General features: G+C 54.7%; 1 protein-coding gene across 3 annotated transcripts in view; it reads left to right on the top strand.

The window, feature by feature from the left end:
* Positions 1 to 24,541, top strand: part of TIAM1 (TIAM Rac1 associated GEF 1) — a 216,376-nt gene that overhangs the window by 32,847 nt on the left and 158,988 nt on the right. For 2 of the 3 annotated variants that reach the window (XM_081137620.1, XM_081137621.1), the window contains exon 2: positions 18,973 to 19,025. The exons of the other annotated variant lie outside the window; for it this stretch is intronic. The gene's annotated coding sequence lies outside the window, so the exon portion shown is untranslated. The remainder of the gene's footprint in view (positions 1 to 18,972; positions 19,026 to 24,541) is intronic. 3 annotated transcript variants of the gene reach the window in all.

Below are 24,541 nucleotides of genomic sequence, written 5' to 3'. Positions count from 1 at the left end.
AGAGGGAGAGAGAGAGATAGAAACATTGATCGAGCCCGCCACCCCGGCATGCGCCCTGACCGGGAATCGAACCCCGATCGCCTGGATCCTAGGTCGACGCGCAACCGCTGAGCCACGCCGGCCGGGCTGTTTTATTTTTTTATTAGAGAGAGAGAGGAAGGGAGAGGGAGGGAAACGTCGATGAGAGAGAAACACCGATCGGCTGCCTCCTGCACGCCCCCGACCGGGACTCGAGCCCGCAACCCGGGCCTGCGCCCTGACCGGCGATGGAACCGTGACCCCAGGTTCATGGTTGACGCTCAGCCTGAGCCACGCCGGCCAGGGCATGTCCTTTCCATCCTAACTAAGCATTTGTCCTGCACTGTGGCCCTTGCTTTTGCAGTTTGTGGTCGGCGCAAAACTAGTATGAATCTGTTTCCCTCCCCGGTTTCCTGGGGAGATCCGTTCTCCCCAAGGATCCCCGCAGCCGCAGCACCCGGTTTGCTGGGTTGGTTTTTTTCCTTGCTAAGCCGAGAACTTTCATGTCTTCACGTGAAGGAAGCGCTGGGTTCCGGCTTCCCCCTGGCGCTTTCGAATTCCCGCCCTCGCCACTCCCGCACTTGGGGCCGCTACTGAGTAAAGTGGGGTCACTTGAGCCCAAGCCCTGTGACACCCGGACAGGTGGTCAGAGTGACAAGCCGGCTCCTGAGTGACGGCAGGTGGGGACGGTCACGCTGGACACATCGGGGCGACGTGGAGCGGGACAGCGGGCGATCCATGGTGCTGTTGAGCACAGCGTGCAGTGTGAAGCTTAGCAAGTGTTTATGTCTGGAGTTTCCCACTTAGTGTTTTGGACCATGGTGGACGGGGGGTGACCGAAACTGTGGGTAAGGAGAGTGCTGCTCTGGGCCTGTGGAACCGTCCTTAGCGTTTTGGAGTTGGATCGGGCCGTGGGGAGGCCCTCGAGTCTGATGGTTGAAGACCCCGAGCCCCAGCATTTTGGGGGAGACGAGTCCTGCGCAGTGGGCTGGGGTGAGCTCCCCGGAGCCCTACGCTACCGATGCCAGGTTTGCTCCCGTCTGTCCTGGCGACGTCCTCGGCCTGAGGCTGCTCAGACGGGCAGATGGCCTTGTAGAAACTTGGGGTGGGGGACAGAGACTTAGGATTCAAATGCTACGGAAAGTACTGAGCTGGAGGTGCCCACAGACAGGTCCTGGGGACTTCACACCTGCTTCATGCCAAGTGCGTCGTGGCATCTTGTGCAGAGTGGTTTAGGGTGATGGCGAGTGCTCATCCCAAGGTTGCGCTCACCCTAACCAAGCCCGGAACAGACTCGGCACAGCCCTTGCGGCGTGAGCAGGGGGACAGCGCTGTCTTTCTGGGGGAGGGTGGGAGCTGGGCCTGCCCCGTCTTTCAAAGCCAAGAATTAGATTTTCCGTGGGCTTGGTTTAATTGCCTCCCTCCCCGAATGCTCCCAGCGGGGACTTGACTCAGGGGACAGCACCCAGCAGAACCTTGTGCGACGATCGTCTTCTCTCCTGAGCCGCCTCGTGTGGGTCGGGTGCGGGTGTGAGCGGGCCTCCCCCTGCACCTGTGGTCGCGGTCACAGCAGTGCCCTGCTGGGGACAGGAGGCCTGCTCTACCAGCAGGACCGTGCTTGGGATTCTGGCCCATTCTCAGTACCCAGTTTTCTTGTCTATCAAGTAAGTAGAGGACCCAGGTGATCTTTGGCGTGGAAATATTCCGATTCTAAGATTCCTGGATGCTCTGGGATCTTTTCCCATTTCTTTATTTTTATTTTTAAATTTATTTTATTATTATTTTTTAATCTTCACTGGAGGATATTTTTTCCATTGCTTTTTAGAGAGAGAGGAAGGGGGGACACAGAGACGGAAACACCGACGTGAGGGAGACGCATCTATTGGTTGCCTCCTGCATGCACCACGACCGGGGCCAGGATCGAACCTGCAGCCCAGGTACGTGCCCTTGACCAGAACTGACCCCGAGACCCTTCAGTCCGAGGGCCGATACTAACCACTGAGCACACCAGCCGGGCTCCCTTTTCTTTGATAATGTTTTTCTCCCGTTTGAAGGGGCCCCGGCAAGGCAAGTTCGTGGCCCTCGCTGAGGAGGTGTGAGTGGCGGATTCCTGGCTTGACTGGTGCCTTTCCTGAGCTCCTGGCCCCCTCCGAGGACGCGCTCGGAAGCAGAGACCTGGGGCAGCCAGGGCTGGCGAGATCCACCGCCTGCATCCGTGGTCCTTGACTCATTTGGGGCCGAGTGTAATGGGGGACCTGGAGCGCATTGAAGTGCGGGCTCCAGGGCGAATCAGGAAACCAGGGACGGGTGATCCGGGCGAAAACCGTCCGGGGGCAGCTTCCCAACAGACCCGAGACTCCCTCACCTGGCGCGTTATCTCGGCATCGCCGGTTCCTGTTCTCTGGAAGTCCTGTCCGTGGCCCTTCTGTCTTGTCCAGGGCGCTGTGCTGCCCCAGGCTCGGGTGGGGGAGGTAGGGGGTGTAAATCGTGCTCCTTACGTGGCCTGCTTCCTGGCCGGGGCCGTGGGTCCTCAGGTGAGCTCCCTGGCGTTTCTCCCCTCACTGTTCTCTGAGGTCGGTCACCTGGTGGACTGGTTCGGTGACCTGTTCGGACCAGCGCTGCTGAGTCATCCGCTCTGGAACCACATTCCCTGACGTGGAAACTTCCCGAGCTGAGTGACAGCTGAGAAATCTGGTTGGATGGGGAAGAGGGGAGGGCGAAAGCCACGTCCACGGCCCACCGGGTGCCCACTCTTACTGACTCTCACTTCAGTTGGATTTTATCAGATGGCCGGTGACTGGGCATCTGGTCAGTGGGACCCACATGTCCAAACAATTAGTGTCTTTGTTTCTGGTAAAAACCACTCCATGGATTTGCGGATTCCAGCGGGAGTAGCGGTTTGTTTTGTGTCAGTGGAATAGCAGGTTATCTTAGTCTGTTTGCTATAATGAAATACCACAGACCGGGTGGCTTACAAACAGGAGAAATTGGTTTCCCGGACGAGTCAGCACTGTGCCGAAGGTTCGCTGCCCCCTTCTGAACTGCCCGACGCGCGCTCACCTTGGAAGCCCGGTCACCTGCGACGCCCTTTAACGTGTAGACCCAAGAGCGTCTTCCCTTCCGTGGCAGCCAGCGGCGGCCTCCTGGCCGTCATCTCCCAGGGCTGCCGGCGGAGGCTGTTGGGTGCTGTTTATATTGTTTCCACCGGCTCCCCGAGCTGCTCCCCAGGGTGTGCAGTTGGATGCAGGACTGTCGTCCCTGGTGTCAGATGACGAAATCTCAGCACGAGAGTCTCAGCTTGCAGAGCAGGGCTATGGGGAGTCGCCTGTTGCAAGGAAATTGCATAGTTTATTTTAGGGGGAATTTCTGTTCAATTTAGGCTGAAACTCGATAGGCTCTGTGTGCCTGGAACAGCCTCTCTGAATGGGCCCTTCTCCAAGCGCAGGGGCCCATGTGGTCACATCTGGGCAGCACGCGGCCAGGTGGCTCGGGTCCCGTGTTCTGGGCTCCTCTGGCCTACATTACTCACGCCCATGTGCTTGCGCTATTACCTTCCTTTAACGTTTTTTTAAGGTAATTTTATGTTGTTTACTTACATATTTGACTCAGTAATAAATTCACATGGTTCAAAATTTGAAATACATGAAAGAATTAGTTTATAGTGAAAGTTTCAAACCTCCCACCCCGTCCCCCAACCCTGTTTCCCCCACAGAGCAGCCAGATATGTACAGTTTCTGTGTCATTACAGATACATTGTGTACAATGACCGTGTGTGTGTGTGTGTGTGTGTGTGTGTGTGTGTGTGTGTGTGAATAAATAAATACAAGTCAGATTTTCTATCCGTCAGATGGTGTTATTTGTTACACGGCTGCTTTCTGAGGACAGAGAGCCTTATGTGAAATTTGTATCTGACAAGATGATTTATGTACTATTATCTACCACGTAGGCCTCTCACCAGCCTCCGTTCCTGAAAAAAATTGCTTTGAAAGTTTTCTCCCCCATGTCTTATAGTTTCACGGGTCAGTTTAAAAGTCTAAATTGGGGAGGACTTTGAGCAGTCTCTGAATTGCTGAATCAGAAGAGATCAATGTGTAAGATTTTGAACCCTGGCTTTCGTCACTCTTGTCCTGGCCATAGAGGCTGTATTTTCCACCTCTTGAATATGTCTTCGGGTGGATCAGCTGCTTAACCTTCCCTGGAGGGAGATGCAGTCCGGGTGTGGAGGAGGCAGAGCTGGGAAACAGAGTGGACAGGAAGTCACAGCGAGGGTTCCGACCACCTGCCCTCCCACTCTCCTGCTGGGGACCTCAGTCCCAATCGTCTAACTCACTGTCTGTCCCCATTAGGTGTCTGTTAGAGCCCAGGCTCTTGCTGGTGAGCCTTGGGGTAGGGCTCTGTCCACCAGGATGTTTCAGGTGCTGGAAACAAAAGACCCAGCAACAAGTCTCCCAAACAGTATGGGGTTTAGGATCTCCCACGACGGTTCCACGGCTGATTCATCAAACCAGGGATGGCATCAGACCATGAGTTCTTTCCGTTTTTCTGCTCAGTGTCCTTGGGTACTTGCTTGCTCCTTGGGCGTGTTTCTGCACAGAGCCCAGCATGGCAGCTGGAGGTGTCACCTGCAGGTACCTGCAGAAATACTTGGTGGAAAAGGACAGGTGTTTCTTCCAGTCTGCGACTCTTCATGGACAATGGAAACCCTTCCCGGACCCGCCCAGCTGGTCCCATTGGCTAGGGCTGGGTCACATGGCTGCCCTACCCCATCACAGGCCAGGAGGAGTGGGGTGCTCCTGACTGGTCCATATCAGGCCTCTGTGGGGCAGGGGGCTGTTCTCTAGTCCACTGTGGCCTGAGCATGTGAACTTGGTCAGTGTCCTGCTGGGAGTGAGGGAGGCGCCCAGGGGAGTCTCCTCTGAAGGGAACTGGAGATTTATTAATACTACTACTACTACTACCAGTACCACTTTTTAAAAAAAAAAAATGTTTTTATTGATTTCAGAGAGAGAGGAAGGGAGAGGGAGAGAGAAAGAAACATCAATGAGAGAGAATCAGTGATCGGCTGCCTCCTGGACGCTCCCTACTGGGCATCGAGCCTGCAACGTACACATGTGCCCTGACCAGGAATCGAACTGTGACCTCCTGGTTCATTGGGTGAACCACTGAGACACACGGGCTCGACCTGATAATAATTTTAAGGATAGGTCTAGGCCTGCTGATGGCCTACAAAGTTTATTTTATTCCTTGCCTTACCCAGGGGTGACATTTGGATATTTTGAATCTGCATTTTTGGGTGTAATATCTTACACCCCAAGGTTCTTCCTGAAACTTTAGGATATCTGCAAAAATTTGTCATGACCGTTAAACTACCTAATCATTTCCCAGGGGACCTGGTTAGGGAGGGCCTCCCAGTGACCCCCGATCACGCATGAGTGAGAGAACAGCCTGCCGTTCGTTAGTCAACAGTGGGAATAGTTACTAAAGGGCGCGTTAGACTTTGGGCACCTCGTGTTGTGTGGGGTGTTTGGTGGAAAGTGACTTTACAACAACACAGACATTCTGTGGGAAAGCGAGGGAGCATCACTGTGCAGAGTCTCCTCAAGTGCTCTTCCTTTTTTTCCTAAAACAAACGCCCACATTGGGCCCCGGATAAAAAATTCTTCCTTTTCCTCTCACTCCTGCCAGTTAAGGAAACCGTGGAAAGGAAATTTTTATGATCTGGAAGCCTTGCTTTTCTGGAGGCACATTGAGTGTGGAGAGTCGTGGCCATGTTCGACCTTGTGGCTCCTCGGCTCCGTGGCTCCGTGGCTCCGTGGCCCTCCGACTGGGTTCCTGCCACTGTCTCAGGCTCACTCATCTTTACCCAGGAGTAGGAGCGGGTCCCTTGCAGGGCGCCGTGCAGTTGGCCTCCCAGCGCTGGCTGTCATCAGGCTTGATGGGCCAAGAGGTGCAAGGTGTCCCCTCACGTCTGCCAAGGGGGGTCTGCACCCCTTTCCCCACCAGTGCCTGGTGCTGTCAAAAGTGACATTGCGGGTTCGAACGCTGCGGAACACAGGCAGCACTGGGGACACAGGCTGACGGGGCCAGGGTCCTGCTGCCCGGGGTGGGCCATCGAGTCCTGGGGTCCCTGGGGGTCCTCCGTGTGTCCCACAGTGAGCGAGAGGCTGTGGGGAGCAGCTGCTGCTCTTAGCCTCACAGCAAGCATGAGCCTCACCATGTTGAAGCTGTGACATGTGTTTGAAAATAAAGTTGTAATTAGAAGGAGCGTTTCACAGCCTCAACCTGGTGCTGGCTGTCTTAACACTGAGCCTGAAATAAACCGGCTCCAACCGCCTGGCACGGACGCGCTCTGCCACTCACACGCCGACGCTTCGGGCGGCGCCTCGGCCTGGATGGCGAGTGTCGTGACGACCTCGGTGCTCGTTAACCAGGGCCGGAAAGTGTGTCCCAGTGGGGTGGGGTCTGCGGCAGCTCTTGCTCCGGGGCCTCCTGGTCTCGTCCTACTTAATGTTCGTGGATATTTCTAAAAGGCCGCTTCCTCTATGAACAGTCTAGGACCCAGTGGGCGGGGCCACGCGAGATATCGTCGCGTGGCTCATGCTGCGTCCAGGCCCTTCGCAGGCACGTACGCTGGGTTCATCCCTTGTTCAGCAACCAGCTTTGTGGCCAGTCGTTTGGTCTCCGAGCTTCTGTGCCCTTGCTGTGACATTGCTGCGACACCATTGCCAGTTGAACAGTGATGACTGTAGGTTATAGATTATAGATGCACAGTGCCCGGCACAGCAGCAGCTTGGCAAATGGCATCCGTATTATAGCCTCATGGTCATCCCGTCCTTACCTTGCTCTGGGTCACCGCCAAGGTCTCCGCAGTGTTATCGCTGTTCGGTGGCCTTGACTGGTGATGTCTGGTTTGGTTAGGGGGTGTGTCCCTGCATGGCAGCCGGCCGGTGGCATCTCCCTTCTGTCCTGTGTGTGTCCTTCCACCTCCCGGTAAAAGTCATCACCAGAGAGAAGCAAGACAGTCCTTCCCAGGGGCTACAAAACGAGGCCTTTCTTTTGTTTTTTTTTTAAAAAATATGTTTTTACTGGTTTCAGAGAGAGGAAGGGAGAAAGCGAGAGAGAAACATCAGTGATGAGAGAGTCGTTGATCGGCTGCTTCCTGCACGCCCCCGACTGTGGATCAAGTCCACAACCCAGGCACGTGCCCTGACTGGGAATCTGAAACCTCCTGGTTCAGAGGTCAACGCTCGACCACTGAGCCACACCGGCTGGGCCATAAGGCCTTTCTGATTTCCCTGGGCCAGGGGCATCCCCGGTGGCTGAGAGGTCAGATTTTCAGGTTTGTGTTTAGGGCAGAATTTCTCGTCAAGATGCCTGACTAGCACCAGGTTCCCCCAAAGGAACGAACTTATGGCTCAAGTTGGAGACGTGGACCACACCCTGGGCAGCCGGGTTGGTTTTATTGTTGAGCTGGGAAGGACATTGGTGGCCATTCAATCTTAATTCAGGGATCCCTTAAAAAATATCCCTGGCCTGGGCCTCTATCTGTCTCCCCAATACTACCAGAGACCAAAATTCTACCACAAAGCAGCCGTCTTCCACTTCGGGGCACCTCTAATTTTAACTTACATTGAACTGTAACCCCTCTTCCAGCGACTTCAGCAGGTGGCCTGTCTGAGGAGCATTGCTCTGTCTTCCCTTCCCCCTTCTTTCGGGTAAAACTGCCCGTTTCCTCCAACTCTCATCCCTTGGGCTTTGATTTCCGACCACACAGGGTTCTTGCTGCTTTCTTCTGGGGGTCGTTCTCCAGGTGGTCAAAGGCCCCCCGAAATGGGTTTTGTTTCCTGTAGCTGTAGTCCGATGACCGCAGCTTGCTTTGCCGTTGGCCCCCGTGTCCCTGGACCCATCCACCCGTAGCTGTCCCTTCATGCAGCTTTTCCTGTTCTATTGCAGCCACAGGACACCACTGCCCCTTAGCTCTCGGTCGCCTGGGTGGCGTGGAATCACCCCTGTGCCCCCCTCCAGCCTCTCCCGTGCTGTTGATGTCCTTAGACTTGCGCATGGAAATTTGTATGGATCTGGGTTAAACTTTCCTTTCAGTGTCCCTCCGCGTTCCCGTTGCCTCGTCAGGTGAGGCAGTGAGTCCATAGCGACGGCGTCCTGTTCCACAGCCTGGACGTACGTAGGATGGTTTATTTTTTTAAAGATTTAAGAAAATTGATTTTGAGTGAGAGGGAGAGGGAGAGAGAGGGGAGAAACATCGATGTGAGAGTGAAACACCCATCGGCTGCCTTCTGCACCCCCCCTACTGGGTTCGAGCACACAACCCGGGCGTGTTCCCTGACCGGGAATCGAACTGGTGGCCTTTCGGTGCTCTGGACGGTGCTTATCCCACGGAGCCACACCAGCCGGGCCGTAGGCTGATTTATTAAGAAGCCATTCATTTCAAAGTCCTCCCACCTCTTTAACCCTGACGCCCAGTGGCGCTGGCTGCCACCAGCAAGTCTAGACTGTTGGCAGGTACGAGGAAAGAAGAGGGAAGAAGTAAAAATGTGGGTCTAATTTTTAAAAAAAATAGTGGCAGCTCATTGGAGTCTACAGGCTAAAAGCCTTGTCTGTCCCCAGGTGGTTCTGGCTTGTACATAGGTAGGATGGTCTTAAACTAGTCTCACTAATAAGCCTAAAAGAATCAGATTCCTCGGGCAGGGAAAAGCTGTCCTCTTGGGCGGATTCGTAGGTGCTGAGCACTAGCTGGCTCGGAGGAGCCCAGGCCTAGTCGCTTTTATTGGCTCTCACTGGTAACCAACTGGATTTTCTCTTTCGCCCGGTTAAGGCCTTTGCCCGAGGCATGCACATTTTCTGTCTTCTTGTTGGATACTTGATCTGATTGGTCAGAACAGCGATTTGTATGGAAAGGATGCAGGAGCTGCTGGCGGAGGACCTGGGTTGGTGGGCCTGGGACTGTGGCCAGGAGACGAACCCTGCTGAGCCTCCGCTGCGCCCCCGTGTCCGAGTGACGGGCTGTGGGAGAAGGCGGCGACGGAACGGTGTGAAGGGCCCTGTGGAGGTCGGAAGGGTGATAATTAATCGCCCCCTTCTCTTCCCGGAGTTTAGAGCCAACTGGGGAATGTCACAGAGACTTCAGACAGATGGGTCATCACAGTGTCAGCATGGGCCCTGGCTGGTCTGGCTCAGTGGTTAGAGCGTCGGCCCTCGGACTGAAGGGGCTCGGGTTTGATTCCGGTCAAGGGCACGTACCTGGGTTGCAGGCTCCATCCTCGGCCCTGTTCAGGGTACGTGCAGGAGGCATCCCATCCATGCGTCTCTCTCACATCAGTGTCTCTCCCCCCCTGTTCCGCTCTCTCTGAAAAGCGATGGAAAATACATTCTCGCTCCATTGAGGATTAAAAAAAAATGTCGGCGTGACAGACAGAGCTGGTTGGAGAACGGGCCGTGCGCCTGTTCCCCGCTGCTCCCCACATGCTGGCCAACCCAGGGAACAGCACAGAGAAGGAAAAGGCAAGTCCTGGAGGTGACTGGCTCCAGAGAGAGCCCAGAAGGGTCCAGGTCGCGGGCTCGGGACCACCCCCAGTCTGCTGACCAGGAAAGCTCTCCTCCCTGGGAGGGCTGAGCTAGGCGAGGGTGGAGGGGGGTCTTCCTTTCCTGGGTCTCATGACAAAGTCTTGCGCTGGGCGGCTTACACAACGGAAGTTTATCGTCTCAGTTCTGGGGCTGGACGTCCTTCTGAAGGCTGTGGTGGAGAATCTTCTCCACTTTTTTCTAGCTTCTGGCTGTTGCTGATAATCTGTGGTGTCCTCAGCTCATAGTAGAATCGTCCCCTCACCTCTGCCTTCCCTTCACATGGCCTCTCCCTGTGGCCCGCCTGTGTCCAAATGTCCCCTTATAAGGACACTGGTCATGCTGGATCAGGGGCCCACCCCGCTTCAGTATGACCTTATCTTAACTAATAACATCTGCCATGACCCCATTTCCAGATCAGATCATATTCTGAGGTCTTGGGGACTAGGAATTTGACACATGAGTTGGGAAGGGCAGTTCACCCCAGAGCAGAGGACTAGTTTGTTCCTTCCAGGAGGGTGGAGAGAAATTTTTTGCCTTGGGAGGAAGGGTAGGTATTAGGACCCAGTAGGTCTCAGTAGTCTTGATTGAATTGTGTCCCGTCCCCCCCCCCCCCCGAAATTTACATGTTGAAGCTCAACAATAGGGCCTGTGAGGAGATAATTAGGGTTAAGTGAGGTCAAAAGTGTGGGTCCCTAATCGGACAGGGATGGTGTCCTCATAAGAGAGTTAGAGACGCCGGAGCTCCTCCTGTCTGCAGCAGAGGAAAGGCCATGGGAGGAAGCAGCGACAGGGGGACCGACTACAAGCCAAGGCAGAAAGGTCTCCCCGAAACCGGCCTTGCCAACGCCTTGGTCTTGGACTTCAGCCCCAAAACTGTGAGACAATAAATTTTTGTTGTTTAAGCCACCCAATCCGTGGTCCTTTGCTATGGCAGCCTGAACGGACCAGGGTATTTTCTTCTTTCCCAAAGGTGACAGCTGTGTGTGGCTCCACTTGCAGCAACGTTGGCCATTGTTGAGGTCCCGGCCGGGGAGCCTGCCTTCACCCTGGGACAGGGCAGGGCAGTGGCTTCTCGCCTGTGCTATTTCCAGTCTTCTGTCTTCGTTGAATGGACTGGACAGCTAAGGACAAGAAAACTTAAGCCGTTTTCTCAAAGCCACTTGAGTGGATTAGGCGGCGGAGCCTGAGGGTGAAGCCCGGTGCTCTGAGAGCTCACTTGGGTAAACCCAAGGCAAATGTATTTAATTCCTTATTTAAGAATGAAATTTGTAGTGACATGCGGATGTCAATTGAGCAGCAAAGAAAAGGAAAGTGGGCCGCTGACACACTGCACTGTTTTGTGATAAATGTAGGTTACCCGACTTAACGCAAAACCGCAGTCTAAGGGAAAGGGGACCTGAAAAGGTCAAGCCTGGAAAAGCCTCCCGCTGCCGACTTCTGACCAGGGTAGAGCAGTGCAGCCTTTATCAGCAAACACTGTGCTCTGCCCTGCAGGGAAAACTATTGCTTTAACTCAAAAGCGGCGTATTGGGTGGTGGCTGTGTGCCTGGCTTTGTGCTGGACATTGAGCACCAAGAACTAAAAGGCACAGTTGCTGACCTGAGTTAACCAACAGCTTCGTGGGGCTGGCTAAACGGACAAGGGCCACACTGTATACAGGCGTTACCCGAGAGGCCACACCCTGAGGGTAGGGAGGATTTCTGACAGTCTGAGGGCAGACATCAGGGGTGGCTTCCCTGAAAAAGAGGCGATGCTTGAGCTGAGTTTTAGGCAAGAAGCCCTAGTTACTCAGGCAAAGTGGAGTCATGGTGTTTCAGGCGGAGAAAATAGTAAGTGTATCATCCCAGAGGACTGTGTACACACAGGTACTGTCCCTCCATCGCCTTTCTCTCCTTTCCCACCAGTTCTTTTCTGGTAAGCTGATTCCATGGGATGAGTAAAAAGGCCTGATTTGTAGTTTTTGCCAATTTCCACGGAGAAAAATTCCCACCATGGCCAACTCCAAGGTATCAGCATGATGTCAACTGGCCCACAGAATTTCTAAAACTATAACAATTGGTCACAAGTATGTACAGTTCCATTCAGTAGACCACTGCCTCCCATTCATCATCCATCCATCCATCCATGCATCCATCCAACCATCCATCCATCTAGCCATCCATCCAACCATCCATCCATCTAACCATCCTTCTATCCATCCATCCTACCATCCATCCATCAATCCAACCATCCATCTAGACATCCATCCAGCCATCCAGCCATCCAGCCATCCAGCCATCCAGCCATCTAGCCATCCAGCCATCTAACCAGCCATCCAGCCATCCATCCATCCATCATCCACCCAACCATCCATCATTCATTCATCTATCCTGTTCATTGATCCACCCATCTTTCCATCCATCCACCCATTTATCACCTATCCATCCATCCGTCCATATATCCAACCATCCATCCATCAGTCCAACCATCCATCTAGACATCCATCCATCCAGCCACCCATCCATCTAACCATCCATCCATCCATCCATCCATCCATCCATCCATCCATCATCCACCCAACCATCCGTCATTCATCTGTCCTATCCATTGATCCATCCATCTTTCCATCCATCCACCCATCCATCCATCGTTCATCCATAAATATAATTTTAACCAAAGAGAACCAGAGGAATAAATCATGCTACAGATTTTAGAGTTTCTTTAGTCAAGTCCTCTCATTGTAGATGAGAAAACTGATATCTAGAGAGAAAAAGTGACTGTCTTAAAGTTTGCTTGTAGAACTGAGATTAGGACCCTGGTCTGCAGCTGCCTCCCATAAGTAAAACTAACTCAATGGCTGGGTAATTCCTGAGTTGGAGCCACGTGGGCTTCATGTGGTTCGCACAGTGGCTCTGTCTCGGGAAAGTGTTTGTGTTGCTCCTGTCTCAGTAGCTGCTGGTTCAGTTTCCTTCACAGGGGGTTCAGATGTCTCTGTTGAAATAACATTGTTCCCTCAGTTGGTAGCAGTGAGCTTCATAATCTAACTTAGCAGTTGGCTCTTGGTATTTATTTGGTGTTTGATGTTTTTGGCTTTCATTTGTCTCCGCGTGTTTGTGTGTATGTGTGTGTGTGTGTGTGATATGCATCTTTCCTTGGGGACTTCTCCTCAAGCCACCCATACGTGGTGCTAACCAGCAGCTTTCTAGAGCCCCATTTGTGTTGGGCTGAATTTCCTTGGACACACCTATGGAGTTGAAAATTTCTTTCCTCATTCCTGGGCTTCTTGAAGTGCATCTTGGAGTTTTGGGGAGATGAATAATGAATTGATCCTGCTTTTTTTAAAAAAATGTTTTTATTGATTTCAGAGAGAAAGGGAGAGAGAGAGAGAGATAGAAACATCAATGATGAGAGAGAATCATCGATTAGCTGCCTACTGCACGCCCCCTACTGGGGATAGAGCCCACAACCCGGGCATGTGCCCTGGCGGAATCAACTGTGACCTCCTGGTTCATGGGTCAGTGCTCAACCACTGAGCCACCCTGGCCAGGCGATCCTGCTTTTGATGGTCCTTAAATTGTCATAAACTCTGAGAGGGGAAGGGTGACTCTTGCTGTTTGAGGAACTTTATCTTGAAACTGGACAGATTGGCTGTTGAGTTGAGTGTTCCTGAGGACTCTGTGTAAAACTAGCTTCTGTGTTGTATTGTTGAGTGAAAAAAACAAGTGGCCAGGACATGGGGTAGGGGCTGCTTTTGTAAAAGGTAAGCAGACAGATTGGCGGTTACCTTTGGGGAGTGAAAATGAGAGTAGCAATGAGTTGAAGGAAAAACACTCACTTTTATGTGTTTCTAGTTTAATTTTTTTCCTTTTTAATTATAAGCATGTAATAAAGTGAATCCAGACTAAACAGAAAGCCTGGTTATATTTTAATTGGACCCATCTGGACAGGGGCGATAAGCCTTCTATTGTCTTCTTAAGATTGTTTGCCATTCGCCCCCGGTACAGTTCACATGGGCCTCGTTTACACGTTGTAACTTACTAATTGTAGGTATAGTTCATTTTGGTTGCTGGAAAATTATAATGGCTTAGGTGTTCAAACATGTGCAAAAACACCAGAAATTTAAACTTAAACCGCACTGTGAGTTCTCCCTTCATGTAGTAATTTTTACCAGCTCTTCCTTAATGAGCTTAATCACCTACTTGCGGGCACTGCCCGAGCTGGTCATTGTTTGGGGCTTCCTGAAACCCGCAGACTGACGCTTTCCTGTGCTCCTCGCCGGGCGCTGAGGGCGATCTTTAGCTTTCACCGGCTTCCCAGGAGCAGCATCCAGGTCCGAGGCACCAGCGACCCCGCCCGCTCTCCTCTTCCCCTTAACGAACTTCTTCCATGCGCTTGGCGGTTCCTTCCTCTTCGTGAGGATGTCCTCTGCTGTTCCTGATCTCAAACTAGGAAAAACAAATCCAGCCCCGTTCCCAGTGTCTCTGAGCATTTCAAAAGGCGGGGAATGTGTGGGTATATTGTACACACGAAATAGTCAGATGAGTTTGGAACAGCTGAAAATAGAAAACTAAATGTGACCTTTTATTCAGCGATTTGTAAATCGGTGCAGGTGGCCTCTCCCAGTGGACTCTGATGAGAAGAATTTCCGGGACTGTGGGACTCGGTAAATGACATGTTATTGATGCGAAGCACAGTGGTGATTACCGTAGTGGAGGAAAATAGTCCGTCTATTTCACAGTCCTAGCAGAACCTCTTTTAAGTGATTAGGTTGAACTGGATGAATTGCCAGATGGAGCCCCAAAAGGACGGTTTCCCAGGCCCACCCGGGAGAGTGCGTTTACTGAGCCGAGAGACTCCGGAAACACGCGTCCTAGCGAGGAGGGGATGTGAGACGGAGGTGAGACGGGTGTGCTTGCAGGCGGCGGCATCTTTCTCCTGTGGGCCTGTCTGGAGTGGTCAGTGTCCACGTAGCCGACACCCCCGTGTTGCCTCACTTGCTCTCGGAAAGCATCCAGAGCAAGGACGGGTTGCCTAGCAACACGCCCCAGCCCAGGAGGGTGGAGAATGGGCCAGTGATTAGCAATTATGTACAATCAGGTTTGAAAATGCACAGCGGCCCACGACGCCCGTGCTCTGACCAGCGGGAAGCGTCAGGGTTCCGCTGACCGCGGTCGTGGCCGTCCTGTGCGAATTCATCGCGCTTGGGGCCTGCGCCCCCGGCTGCAGTTAAGGAGAACTTCGCTCCGGCCCCCTGTACGTCAATCTGTTTTGCAGGAGCATCCGACACTCGTTCGCTTGGCTGCCCATCTGGACGCTCATCCCCTTTGGAAAGTGAACAGAGAGAATGAAGAATTTGGATGTTTATGACTGTTGTCATCTGAACAAATTGGCCCTTGTTAGTGAATCTGTAATTTGCCAAGAACAAGGGCACACAAAATGAGTGACAAGGGCTCTGCCACTCAACCCAAATCATTTCTTCAAGAATTCCGGATCCTCGCCCGGCCGGCGTGGCTCAGCGGTTGAGCGTTGACCTGGGATCCAGGCGATCGGGATTCGATTCCTGGTCATGGCACGTGCCCGGGGTGCGGGCTCGATCAGTTACTCTCAGTGTTGATGTTTCTGGCTCTCTCTCTCTTCCTCTCCTTTCCTCTCTCTGAAATCAATAAAGATATATTTAAAAAAAAAAAAAAAAGGATTTCAAATCCTGGTGGACCTTCTCCCTGAAACGGCCCAATCCCTTGGGTATTTCTCTTCCTTTCGCTCCAGCAGAAGACAAGCCGGAGTCGCCTCCTCCAGCGCCTGCCTCAAGATGACAGAAAGGTTTCTCTCGGCACCAGTGTCAACGCTGTAAGTCCCGGAAGCCGCGGGGAAACGAGGAGGCGCTCCTGTGACTCTGGGAAGCCGTGATGCACACACTGCGGCGCTGAGAACCACCCGGGGTACCTGGCTAATCAATTTTCAGACCCTTTCCATTTGTATTTTGTTTAATCAACAAAAATAAATCGCCCTGCCAGCCCTGAAAGCCCAGGTCGAGGTGGCGGCAGGTCCCTCGCCCGCCCTGCCAAGCCGCTTTCCCGCAGAGCACAAGTGTCTTAATTGGAGATGATTTGTATTCGGAAGCATGACGCTCCGGCATTTGTCTGCAGAAGGAAAAAGCTGTGTAAGCAGGCAGCCTGCGGCCGCGTCAGGCCTGTTTCTGACGCTGATCTGCACCCTGTATCCCTCCGACGTCTATATGGAAACGGCCTTTTCTAGCCCTTGTTCGTAATTCTGCTCCCGCTCCCGGAGCAGCTGTCAGATGGTCCCCGAACCTTGGCTCAGCCGGGTTTTGCTGAGGACGACGCCCAGAGCCGGGCCTTCCCCCTTTTCTGCAGGTCTTACTGCCCCGACCCCTGCCAGCTGGCCTCTGGTGACGCCCGAGCGGCCCGGGGAGGGGTCCTGCTTGGTTGTGGGAAAACCTCACTGGCCGTGGCTGACGGGGTCTCAGGTGCAGGGGCCTCCCTGAGATTCACGAGAGTCCAGACTTCGCTTTCCCTGCCGTCTTGGACCTGGGGCAGGGGAGCGAGAGGACAGAAGTACCGTGTGTGTGACGCCCACACGATGTGCCCGGGAGGGAGCGACGCCCTCCACGTGGCGAGGAAGACGGGCTCAGGGGACGGGAGCAGCAGCCCTCGGTCACCCAGGCGTGTGGGGAGAGCCGCGGTTGGGGGCCCCTTTGGTCCGTCCCCCGTCTTCCCGCTTCTCTTGCTGCTGGAAGCTGGAGAAGACCCCCCCTCACCGTTTCTCCACGGTGACCTCCGCCTCTGAGCTGAGGCCCGGGTGCAGGCGGGGAAGGGTCAGGGACATAGGGGCAGACGCCGTTCGGGCTCTGCGGGTTAGAGGCTCTGGTCCCTCTCCGTGCCCTTGCCCAGGTGGCTTGTGACTCCCTCTTGGCTCCGCCTGGTGTGGAATGAAGGTGGACTTTGTAGGCTTCTGTTCATTTGTACCCGAGTCACCCCAGTAGCAAGGGGAACGGAGAGGGGCTCCGATGTGAACGTAAAGCAGCGTCCTTGGGTCCTGGAGGCGCGTTTCTCACTGACCCCAGAAGAACCCTACGAGGGTAATGTTGCAGGGTCACCCCCATGCGAAGGGGGAAGCCAGCCCAGGGCGGGTGAGCCACAGATCCTGGCCACACAGCACGAGGGGCTGGGCTGGGCTCTGGCCACAGTCTGTCGGGTGAGGGCTGACCCCATAGTGGGGGCTCCACCCTGGGATGGGGCGCCAGGGACGCTCGGGGTGTTTCCTGCAGGCTCCGCTCCCCAGGCCTCCGTTTCTGGAGCTTCCCCTCCCTCCAAGGGTGCTCTCCCCGCCTCAGCAGCGAGGTCCGCGGGCAGAGCTGCTCCGCCGCCTGGAACTGATTTTGCTGCTGCTGGCGCTTGGAGCACCTGCTGAGCTGATGAGCTTCGGAAATGCCACTTGCTGCTGCCGCCGGAAGGGGCCGAGTGACTGGCGGGAACACAGTCCCAGCTGCCTCCCTGGGGTGGGCGGGGGGGAGGGGCCGGGCTCCCCGTGGGTGGGGGGGGTTGTGGTCCTGCCCACACACCGGGCACAGGTGCCCGCCACCGTCTGCCTGGTCTTTTCTCTCCTCCTGGGCAGACAGTGGCTAGTTCTGCGCTGATTTGTTTCTACATTTTTGGGTCAGTTTCTGAGAATACCATGAGTTATTTGACCTTTCTGGATTTCTCTTGTCAGAAAAATGCTCATGTATACAAAATCCTGTATGTAAATTCGGGATTTCCTTGGGACCCTTGCCCTCAGAACCTCCTTGGATGTCTCTCTCCCCATACAGGAACCGTGAAATCTGGCTCAGAAATTGGGTTTTCCATTTTTCTCTTTCCCCCCTCAGTCGAGGGCACGCACGGAAAATTAAATCTCCGATTTATCTTCTGCGCCCCTTTCTCTGTCCACCGTTGTCTTTCAGAGGTCGGCAGGAACGTGTGACACGCTCAGAGGTGACAGAAGAGAGGTTAGTGAAGATGCCCCGGGGGTTAAGCAGGAGGGGTGGGGCCGCGGGCAGCAGAGGAGACCCCTGACTTAACAGAGTTCAGACGTTAGAGGACCACGGGCTGGGTGACTGGCAGTGACAGGAATGTGCGTCTCCCAGCTCTGGGGGCTGGGAGCCCGAGATCAAGGTGGGGGCAGACCTGGCCGCTGGCGGGGGTCACCTCCCGTCCAGCTGCGGCCGGCTCCCTGTGCCCCCGCGTGCTGGGGGGTGAGGGAGCTCCCTGGCGTGTCCTTCATAAGGGCACTAATCCCATTCATGGGGGCTCCACCCTCGTGACCTAGTCGCCTCCCAAAGGCCCCACCTCCTGACACCTCAGATTGGGGGTTAGGTTTCAGCCTGTTCAGTCTGTGGAACCCTCCAGCCCGTAGAGCTACGGATGGAAGGAGAGGGTTGGCTGAGTAAAGCTGGGGCTTGTGGTGTGACCCCCCAGGGGACCCTGCAGGGGGGAAGCTGGGGGTCCATGCTCCCCCTTCTTTACTTCCCTCTTATCTCCTGGCTTCGACTGTACCTCCCAAGCGGCCAGCGGGCAAGGCAGCCTGGCTGGCGCAGGCCACGGAGGGCCTCCTCCCGGGCACAGATCCCGGGACGGATGGGAAGTAGCCTGACGGCTCCTGGAGACTATTCCGCACTCGGCGCCTCAGAGTCTGAGATCACTGCTGTCCAGTAGGTGGTGCTGTGGAGCGAGCGAGGGGGCAGCCTTGCTCCCTGGCCGCCTCGGGAGCGGGTGTCGCGTGGACACTGCGTAGTGGGTGCCGCGGGGGTTCTGTCGTCCTGCTTGTGATCGGAGGCCTCCTGTTTTTTTCAGATGCTTTTAAATCCGGCCTTTTAGTTTTTTTCTGATATATTTGCTTGCCTGTCATTCTGAGGCCCTTGGCGGCTGGCGCTCATTGTTAAGTAGCCCTGCCTCAGTCCCGGGCGTGAAGTCTGCATTTACGGCTGCGCAGTAATCTCACTTCTGCCTTTCCTTGAAACCTAAACAAATAAAGTCTTAAATTTTAGCCATCCTGATGAAAATAATTTTAGGCAGCACCTGTACTGCCCTTCTTGCTTCATTTAACAGGATTCCCAGCCTGGTTGAACCCGTGCGGTGGACTCTGGGGTGTGGTTAACGTAGGAGGTTGTGCTGGGGCGATGCCCCCAGCGGTCGAGGCTGTGCCCTGGTCTTCGTTCCACAAGTGCCTGCATCTCTCTGTCCTAACTCCGAGTCCTGTGTTTCTTCCCTCTGCTGTGGGCTCTCGCTGATGACTTGACACAGTTTTATAAGTGACGTGCTTTTTCTTTCGTGGATAAAGTACACGGGCCTCCTGAGGGCTGTTTGTCACTCAGAAGTCTCTCTTCTTCATTCCCAGGTTGATGGCCGTGTCCCAGGTGTTAACGTCAGCAGACGCCTGACCTCCGCATGGTGAGTGATTTACCTGCACGTGTGCCCTGGATGCTCTGAAGGACTTTCTGGGGGCATCGGGGTTTATAGTTCGTTTGCTTTTTAATCCAGTTGTTTGTCTCGTAGCCCTAGACCTGCGCCTGGTGGGCGTTGCTTTTCATTCCTATTTCTTTGCATCACTTTGTTCAGGGGTGTGTTTGAAAACAGCAGACGTCTACAGGATCCCAACAACCACAGCCCATCTGCTTGAGGAAGGGTTTTAGGGAGAGGATGTGAACAGAAAGTCAGGCTTCTTTACAAATATTTTAATCTGACTCTGAAAAGATGGGGTTTATATTTTAAACAGCACAATACTATTGTCACGTGTAAAAATGAACAGTAATTTCTTAGTATCACTAAATATTCATGTTCAGATTCCCATGATTGTCTGAAATGTTTTTTTCAGCTTGTTAAAAATACCGCCGGATGATCAAAGGATTTAAACAGAGTCCGTACACTGTACCTGGTGACATGTCCCCGTCCCTGTTAGTGGGCAGGTGCCTCTTCCCTCTTGTTCGCGGGGTGCGTGGGTCAGGAAGCCGGGCCTTTGGCCCTGTGGAGTCCCCACGACGCAGATTTGCTGCCAACATCCTTGTGTGATTTACCACGTTTCACTGTCCCCCAAATTTCCCGTCAACGAAAGGCTGGATCAGAGTCAGGCTCCGCTTGTTGGTAAAAAGTATTTCATGCGTGACGGTGTGACTTCATCAGGTGACACCTTCCGGCTCTTCTTCCACTGTGGAGGTGGACAGAGGCTGTTGATCCAGTTGCCCTGTTAGGGTCCCTGCTGTTTCCCCCTGGTCGTTTCAGCAGCCGTCGGCGAGTTCATTCTCCCGCATGTCAGACGCGTCGCCCTTAGACTGGAGAGAAAATGGAACCGAACGTGGTGAGTTCACCGTACAGGTGGTGCCGATTCACAGGGTAGATCAACCCCCGAGCTCAGGACCGGGGAGCCCGACGGGCTCCATCCCCTCCCGCAGACGGCGTGGGGCCCTGTCCTCGGTGCGAACACACAGCCTATGGCCGGGTCACCTTTCCAGCCGGCATCTCATGCTGAGGTTTTCAGAGTGTGTGGACTTGCCTGTTTCCCCTGAACGAAACTCAGCTTAGTTTATGTAAGCGATTTCTTTGCTCTTCGGGCTTGTATTATGTGCTCCATGGTTATGGGTGGCTGTGGAATTCTTTATTTAAAAAAAAATTAAAATAGATTTAAACTACAAGCGCTTGTCTTTCTTAATTGCATCTTAATGCAATAAAAACCAGAGTGTAACTATTAAAAATGATAAGAGAGCAGAATTAAGACAATAAAATTGCTTAGCAGAGATCCTGGTTCCTAATGTATTTGGAAATAATTGGTGTTGTAATGAGTAATTAACACTCTTTCTTTGAGGTGTGGAGCTGAAGCTTGGGCTGGCTGGGGGCCCCAAGGTGCCTGATGGCTGAATGGGGTCCTGGGCAGCACTTCTGAATCTGCGCAGAGCGGAGCGTCCTTCCCCTGTGCTGTTAGTTGCCTTTTTGTGTGTGTGATAGGGAGAGACACTAACCGAGGGGCTAGGGCGGAGGGCCCTCTGCTGCTGACCAGACACCCCCTCTGGCCCCAGGTTGGTCAGGGAAGGAGGGCTGTGGCTTTAGTTCAGACCACAGGGGCATTTCCTGGGAGGTGGAGACCAGGTGGAGGACCTTTCTCGCCCAGGTGTCAGGTTGGCCTGGGGCTTATGCTTGGGACTGGCTGAGAAGCCCCCTTGGCTTGTTTTCTAGACCCAGCCCCTACTCTGTCCCCGTGGGTCTTACTGCCGAGATGGCCAGGAATGACCAGTCCAAGGAGACCCACCACCAGGAGAAAGGGGGAGGGGGTGGACGCCAAGGCCCAGAGCCCCAGCCTCAGTTTCCCCATGCCCACCTGGGCACCGGTTGGCTCCCTGAGGATCGGGAGAACCAGGACCCGCGGGCTCCTAAGTTGAAGTCCTGGGAGAGCACGTTCCGGGAAGACCTGAGCTCCTGTCCACTGCTCCTTTGGTTCTAGAGCTCCTGGCCCGTGACCACCACGTTCTGTCTCTGGGAGAGGTGCTGGTGGTGGTGGGTGCTGTTTACCCCCCGGTGCTGGGCACCCGCCCGAGGCCAGCCTGGTGGGAGTCAGCCCCGCGTGGCTGTGCGGAGGCTGTTGTCAGGTCGCCCTCGAGAGTGCTTCCCGTGGGAGAGAGTCACGGGGGTGGGGGTGGGGTGGCACCACCCAGGACACTAATTTGAAAGAAGCGACTGCTGCTCATAAATTTGGGGCCTCTTCTTCGGAAACAGCTTTTAGAGTCTGGGGCGTATTCTTTGAAATGTCTTCGTCAGTGGCAGATCTTTCTCTTTTGGGGTCTTTTTGATTTTCTGTGAAATCTGAACGCAGTTGCCCCTCAGTTGGTTTTCGGCTTTCGTTTTTGTCCACGGAGTAGTTGGAGGGCTCTGGATGGCCCGAATGGGGGCCCCCGTCCCTCTGCTCAGAGCTCCTGCGGATCCTGCCAGCACAGGTTGGGAAACCTGGCGTCCTGCCGGCTGGTGGCCTCAAGGGGTGTGCCCGCCCCTCTCACCTCAGCTCCTCTTAGCCGGGGCACCCCCACACCGCGGTGGGACTGGCCCGCATGTGCACACATGCACACGTACACGCAGGCCACATGCACACGTACAGGCGTCTGGGGTTGGCCTCACTGTCTAGCCTTTCCCCACGGGCAGGTGGCTTCGCTCCCGCATTTGTTTCGTTGGCTCAGAGCTGTCTGCCCTCCAGGAGCACCCCCGCGCCCACCCCAGCCCCTGCAGCCCCCACCCCGTCTCCCAGCCCCGTGGGGGCTCCTCCCTCTGTCCCCCACTTGCACCTGCTCCCCCCCGCTGCTCGTGGGAATCGTCAAGGTCGCTTGCATTAGTCAGCCGTGTACAGACTTGGCCAACTTCCTCTGTACACAGTCTTTTTTTTTACACTAAGTAATGTTGGTGAATTATCTGAATTGGAAAGTTCACGGGAGAAATACGAGAGCGAGGCATGCTGTTTGGCAGACGGAGTCCCCCGCACGCCTGTCCCTTCCGCGGGCTCTGCCCGGGGTTGGGCACCCAGGTGTCAGCGGCGTGATGGATGGCCAGCGCCAGTGTCCGCGGCCTGCGGGCTGGCCGCCTGCTGCCCGGGGCCCGACGTGCGGTCATCTAGAGCCACGAATCTCTGTGGTTCGATGCAGATGGCGAGCCCGGCCTGGCCGTGGGGCCTCGGCCCTGCCCGTCCTTCATTTTACAGACGAGAACCTGAGGCCCAGGAGTCGAGGCGTTTGCTCCACGTGAGGCCTTACTGCCACCGACTGTCACATGAGCCTGTGACGCTGGATTCGCAGCCCCGCGCTGGGGGACATTTCCCACGGGCACAGTGCCCACTTGTGGCGCGTGTTACGCGCCGTTGAGTCGGCTCTGACTCCCGGCGACCCCGCGAGTGAGTGACGGCCACCGCGTCCTGTCCCCACAGCCCTGCGCCGCCCGCGGACTCAGCCCCTGGCGGCTCCTGGCGCGTCCGTCCATCTCGTGTGGGTCTCCTCCGGCCGCCTCTGTTTTCCCAGCATCACTGCCTTTTCCAAAGAGCCCTCTCACTCAGGATGTGTCCCAAGGAGGACGGCTTCGGTTTTGTCACTTTTGCCTCCGGCGACGTCTCAGCCTTCGTTTGCTCCGGGACCCCCTGCTTGGCCTGTGCGGTGGTCCCGGGCGCCCGTCCCGGAGCTGTCCTCCAGCGGCACGTGTCAGATGGGCCAGCGTTTCCCTCCCAGCCTCTTCGCCGTCCAGCTTCCCATCTGCCGGGGAGATGGGGGGGCCTCAGCTGAGGTTCCTAATGACACCCCGTGCTCTGGGTCATCCCCTCACTCCCAGGGCCGCCCGCCCCAGCTCACGCGTCTTTTGGTTTCGGGGCTTCAGTCTCCGTGTGAGGGGATCACTGGGCCGAGGTGACAGAAGCGGTAGGTGCGTTTGTGCCTCTTATTGTTACGGTTATTGTCGTCTATTTGCTATGGTTAATATGTAATGGCAGGCGCCAGTTAATTTGGGTATTGGGTCATTAATTATCTCAGGTCCCGATAAAGAGTCCGGCCTCACTCCCCTCAAGCTGACCAGTTTCGCTTGGCGCCTGTGAGGAAAGCGAACGCGGAGTTTGTGTTGTAGCCGTTGGTCATCTCTCCGGGTTCTTTCCCCCGCACATCCCCGAGCGTGTGCGGTTCATCAGCCGGGGCCCTTAGGCTCTAAAACGGTCGCCCCGCCTGCGATCTTTCGCTGCGACCTTTCGCCTCTGTTGAAATGTGACGCAATAAGGACGTTAGGAGAAACCTGCCTTTAGTCACTTATTTTTGAGCCGGGGGCTGTGCTCCCCACTGTTTCCCGGGGCGGCCCTGCCTTTGGGACAGGCCCGTCCTCAAGAGAGTGCGCGTCGGCTGGCGACGGCTGTCCTACCTTCCGTGGGGTCCCGCCGCTGGGAGCTAACGAGATTAGAGTAGATTTTGGTGAAATTTTTCACGTAATAGAATCTCATCAGTTTCCAGCCTCCTGGCTGCTTTAAGTCGAGGCCACGCGGGGAGGGTCCAGGGGTGAAGGTTCACAGGCGGCGGCTTCTCCTTGGCTTTGGGGGGCCGCGCTCCCCGAGGTCAGGTTCTGTGGGGCGTGTTCTAAGTGACGTGGTGGAAGGCAGCTGAGGCTGGCGTTTATGTCGCGTCGCCGTCGGGCTCACGCTGCTCCCGGCGAGGCCCGGGTCCTGGTCGGTATCGGTCTGCCAGAGGGCAGGGTGCTGTTAGCTTACCCGAGAATGAGAACTTGGGAAACCGTAGCAGTTCAGGGCTCACTGTAGAAGCCATGGCTATAAAATACGATTCTTTTTTTGGCCCCAGACAAGCATATTAGAAATTATCCTTTGAAAGTTGAGAGAGAGCCGCAACGTGGGCCCCGAGAGCCTGAGATCTGGGGGTTTTGTGCCAGCGGCGGCGGTGGGTCAGGGGAGGTTTCTTACTTCAGGGCATTTAAACTGCGGGGCCCCTTAGAAGCTGATCAAAGTTAGGGTCCTCTGCCCAGAAAAATGCATGCACTCACTGCACAACTTTTTGTGTACAGTTTGAGAGGTTCACGGGTTCCCCTAGAGTTTATTTTTGTCACATGCACTTCAGTTTTTTGTTGTTTTTTTTTAAACATGTCTTTATTGATTTCAGAGAGAGGAAAGGAGAGGGAGAGACATAGAAACATCGATGATGAGAGAGTCATTGATCGGCTGCCTCCTGCACGCCCCCAACTGGGGATCGAGCCCGAAACCCGGGCGTGTGCCCTGACCGGGAATTGAACCCCGATCGCCTGGATCCTAGGTCGATGCTCAACTGCTGAGCCACGCCCGGCCGGGCAACACTTCAGTTTTTTAATTAAAAATTTTTTTTGTTAATTCTCACCCAAGGATATTTTTTCCATTGATGTTTTTTTAGAGAGAGTGGAAGGGAGGGATGGGGTGGGGAGAG

The sequence above is a fragment of the Miniopterus schreibersii genome (genome assembly GCF_964146895.1).
Source record: "Miniopterus schreibersii genome assembly, chromosome: 5".
Taxonomy (NCBI): Eukaryota; Metazoa; Chordata; class Mammalia; order Chiroptera; family Miniopteridae; genus Miniopterus; species Miniopterus schreibersii.
This window is presented reverse-complemented; position numbering and strand designations above follow the sequence as displayed.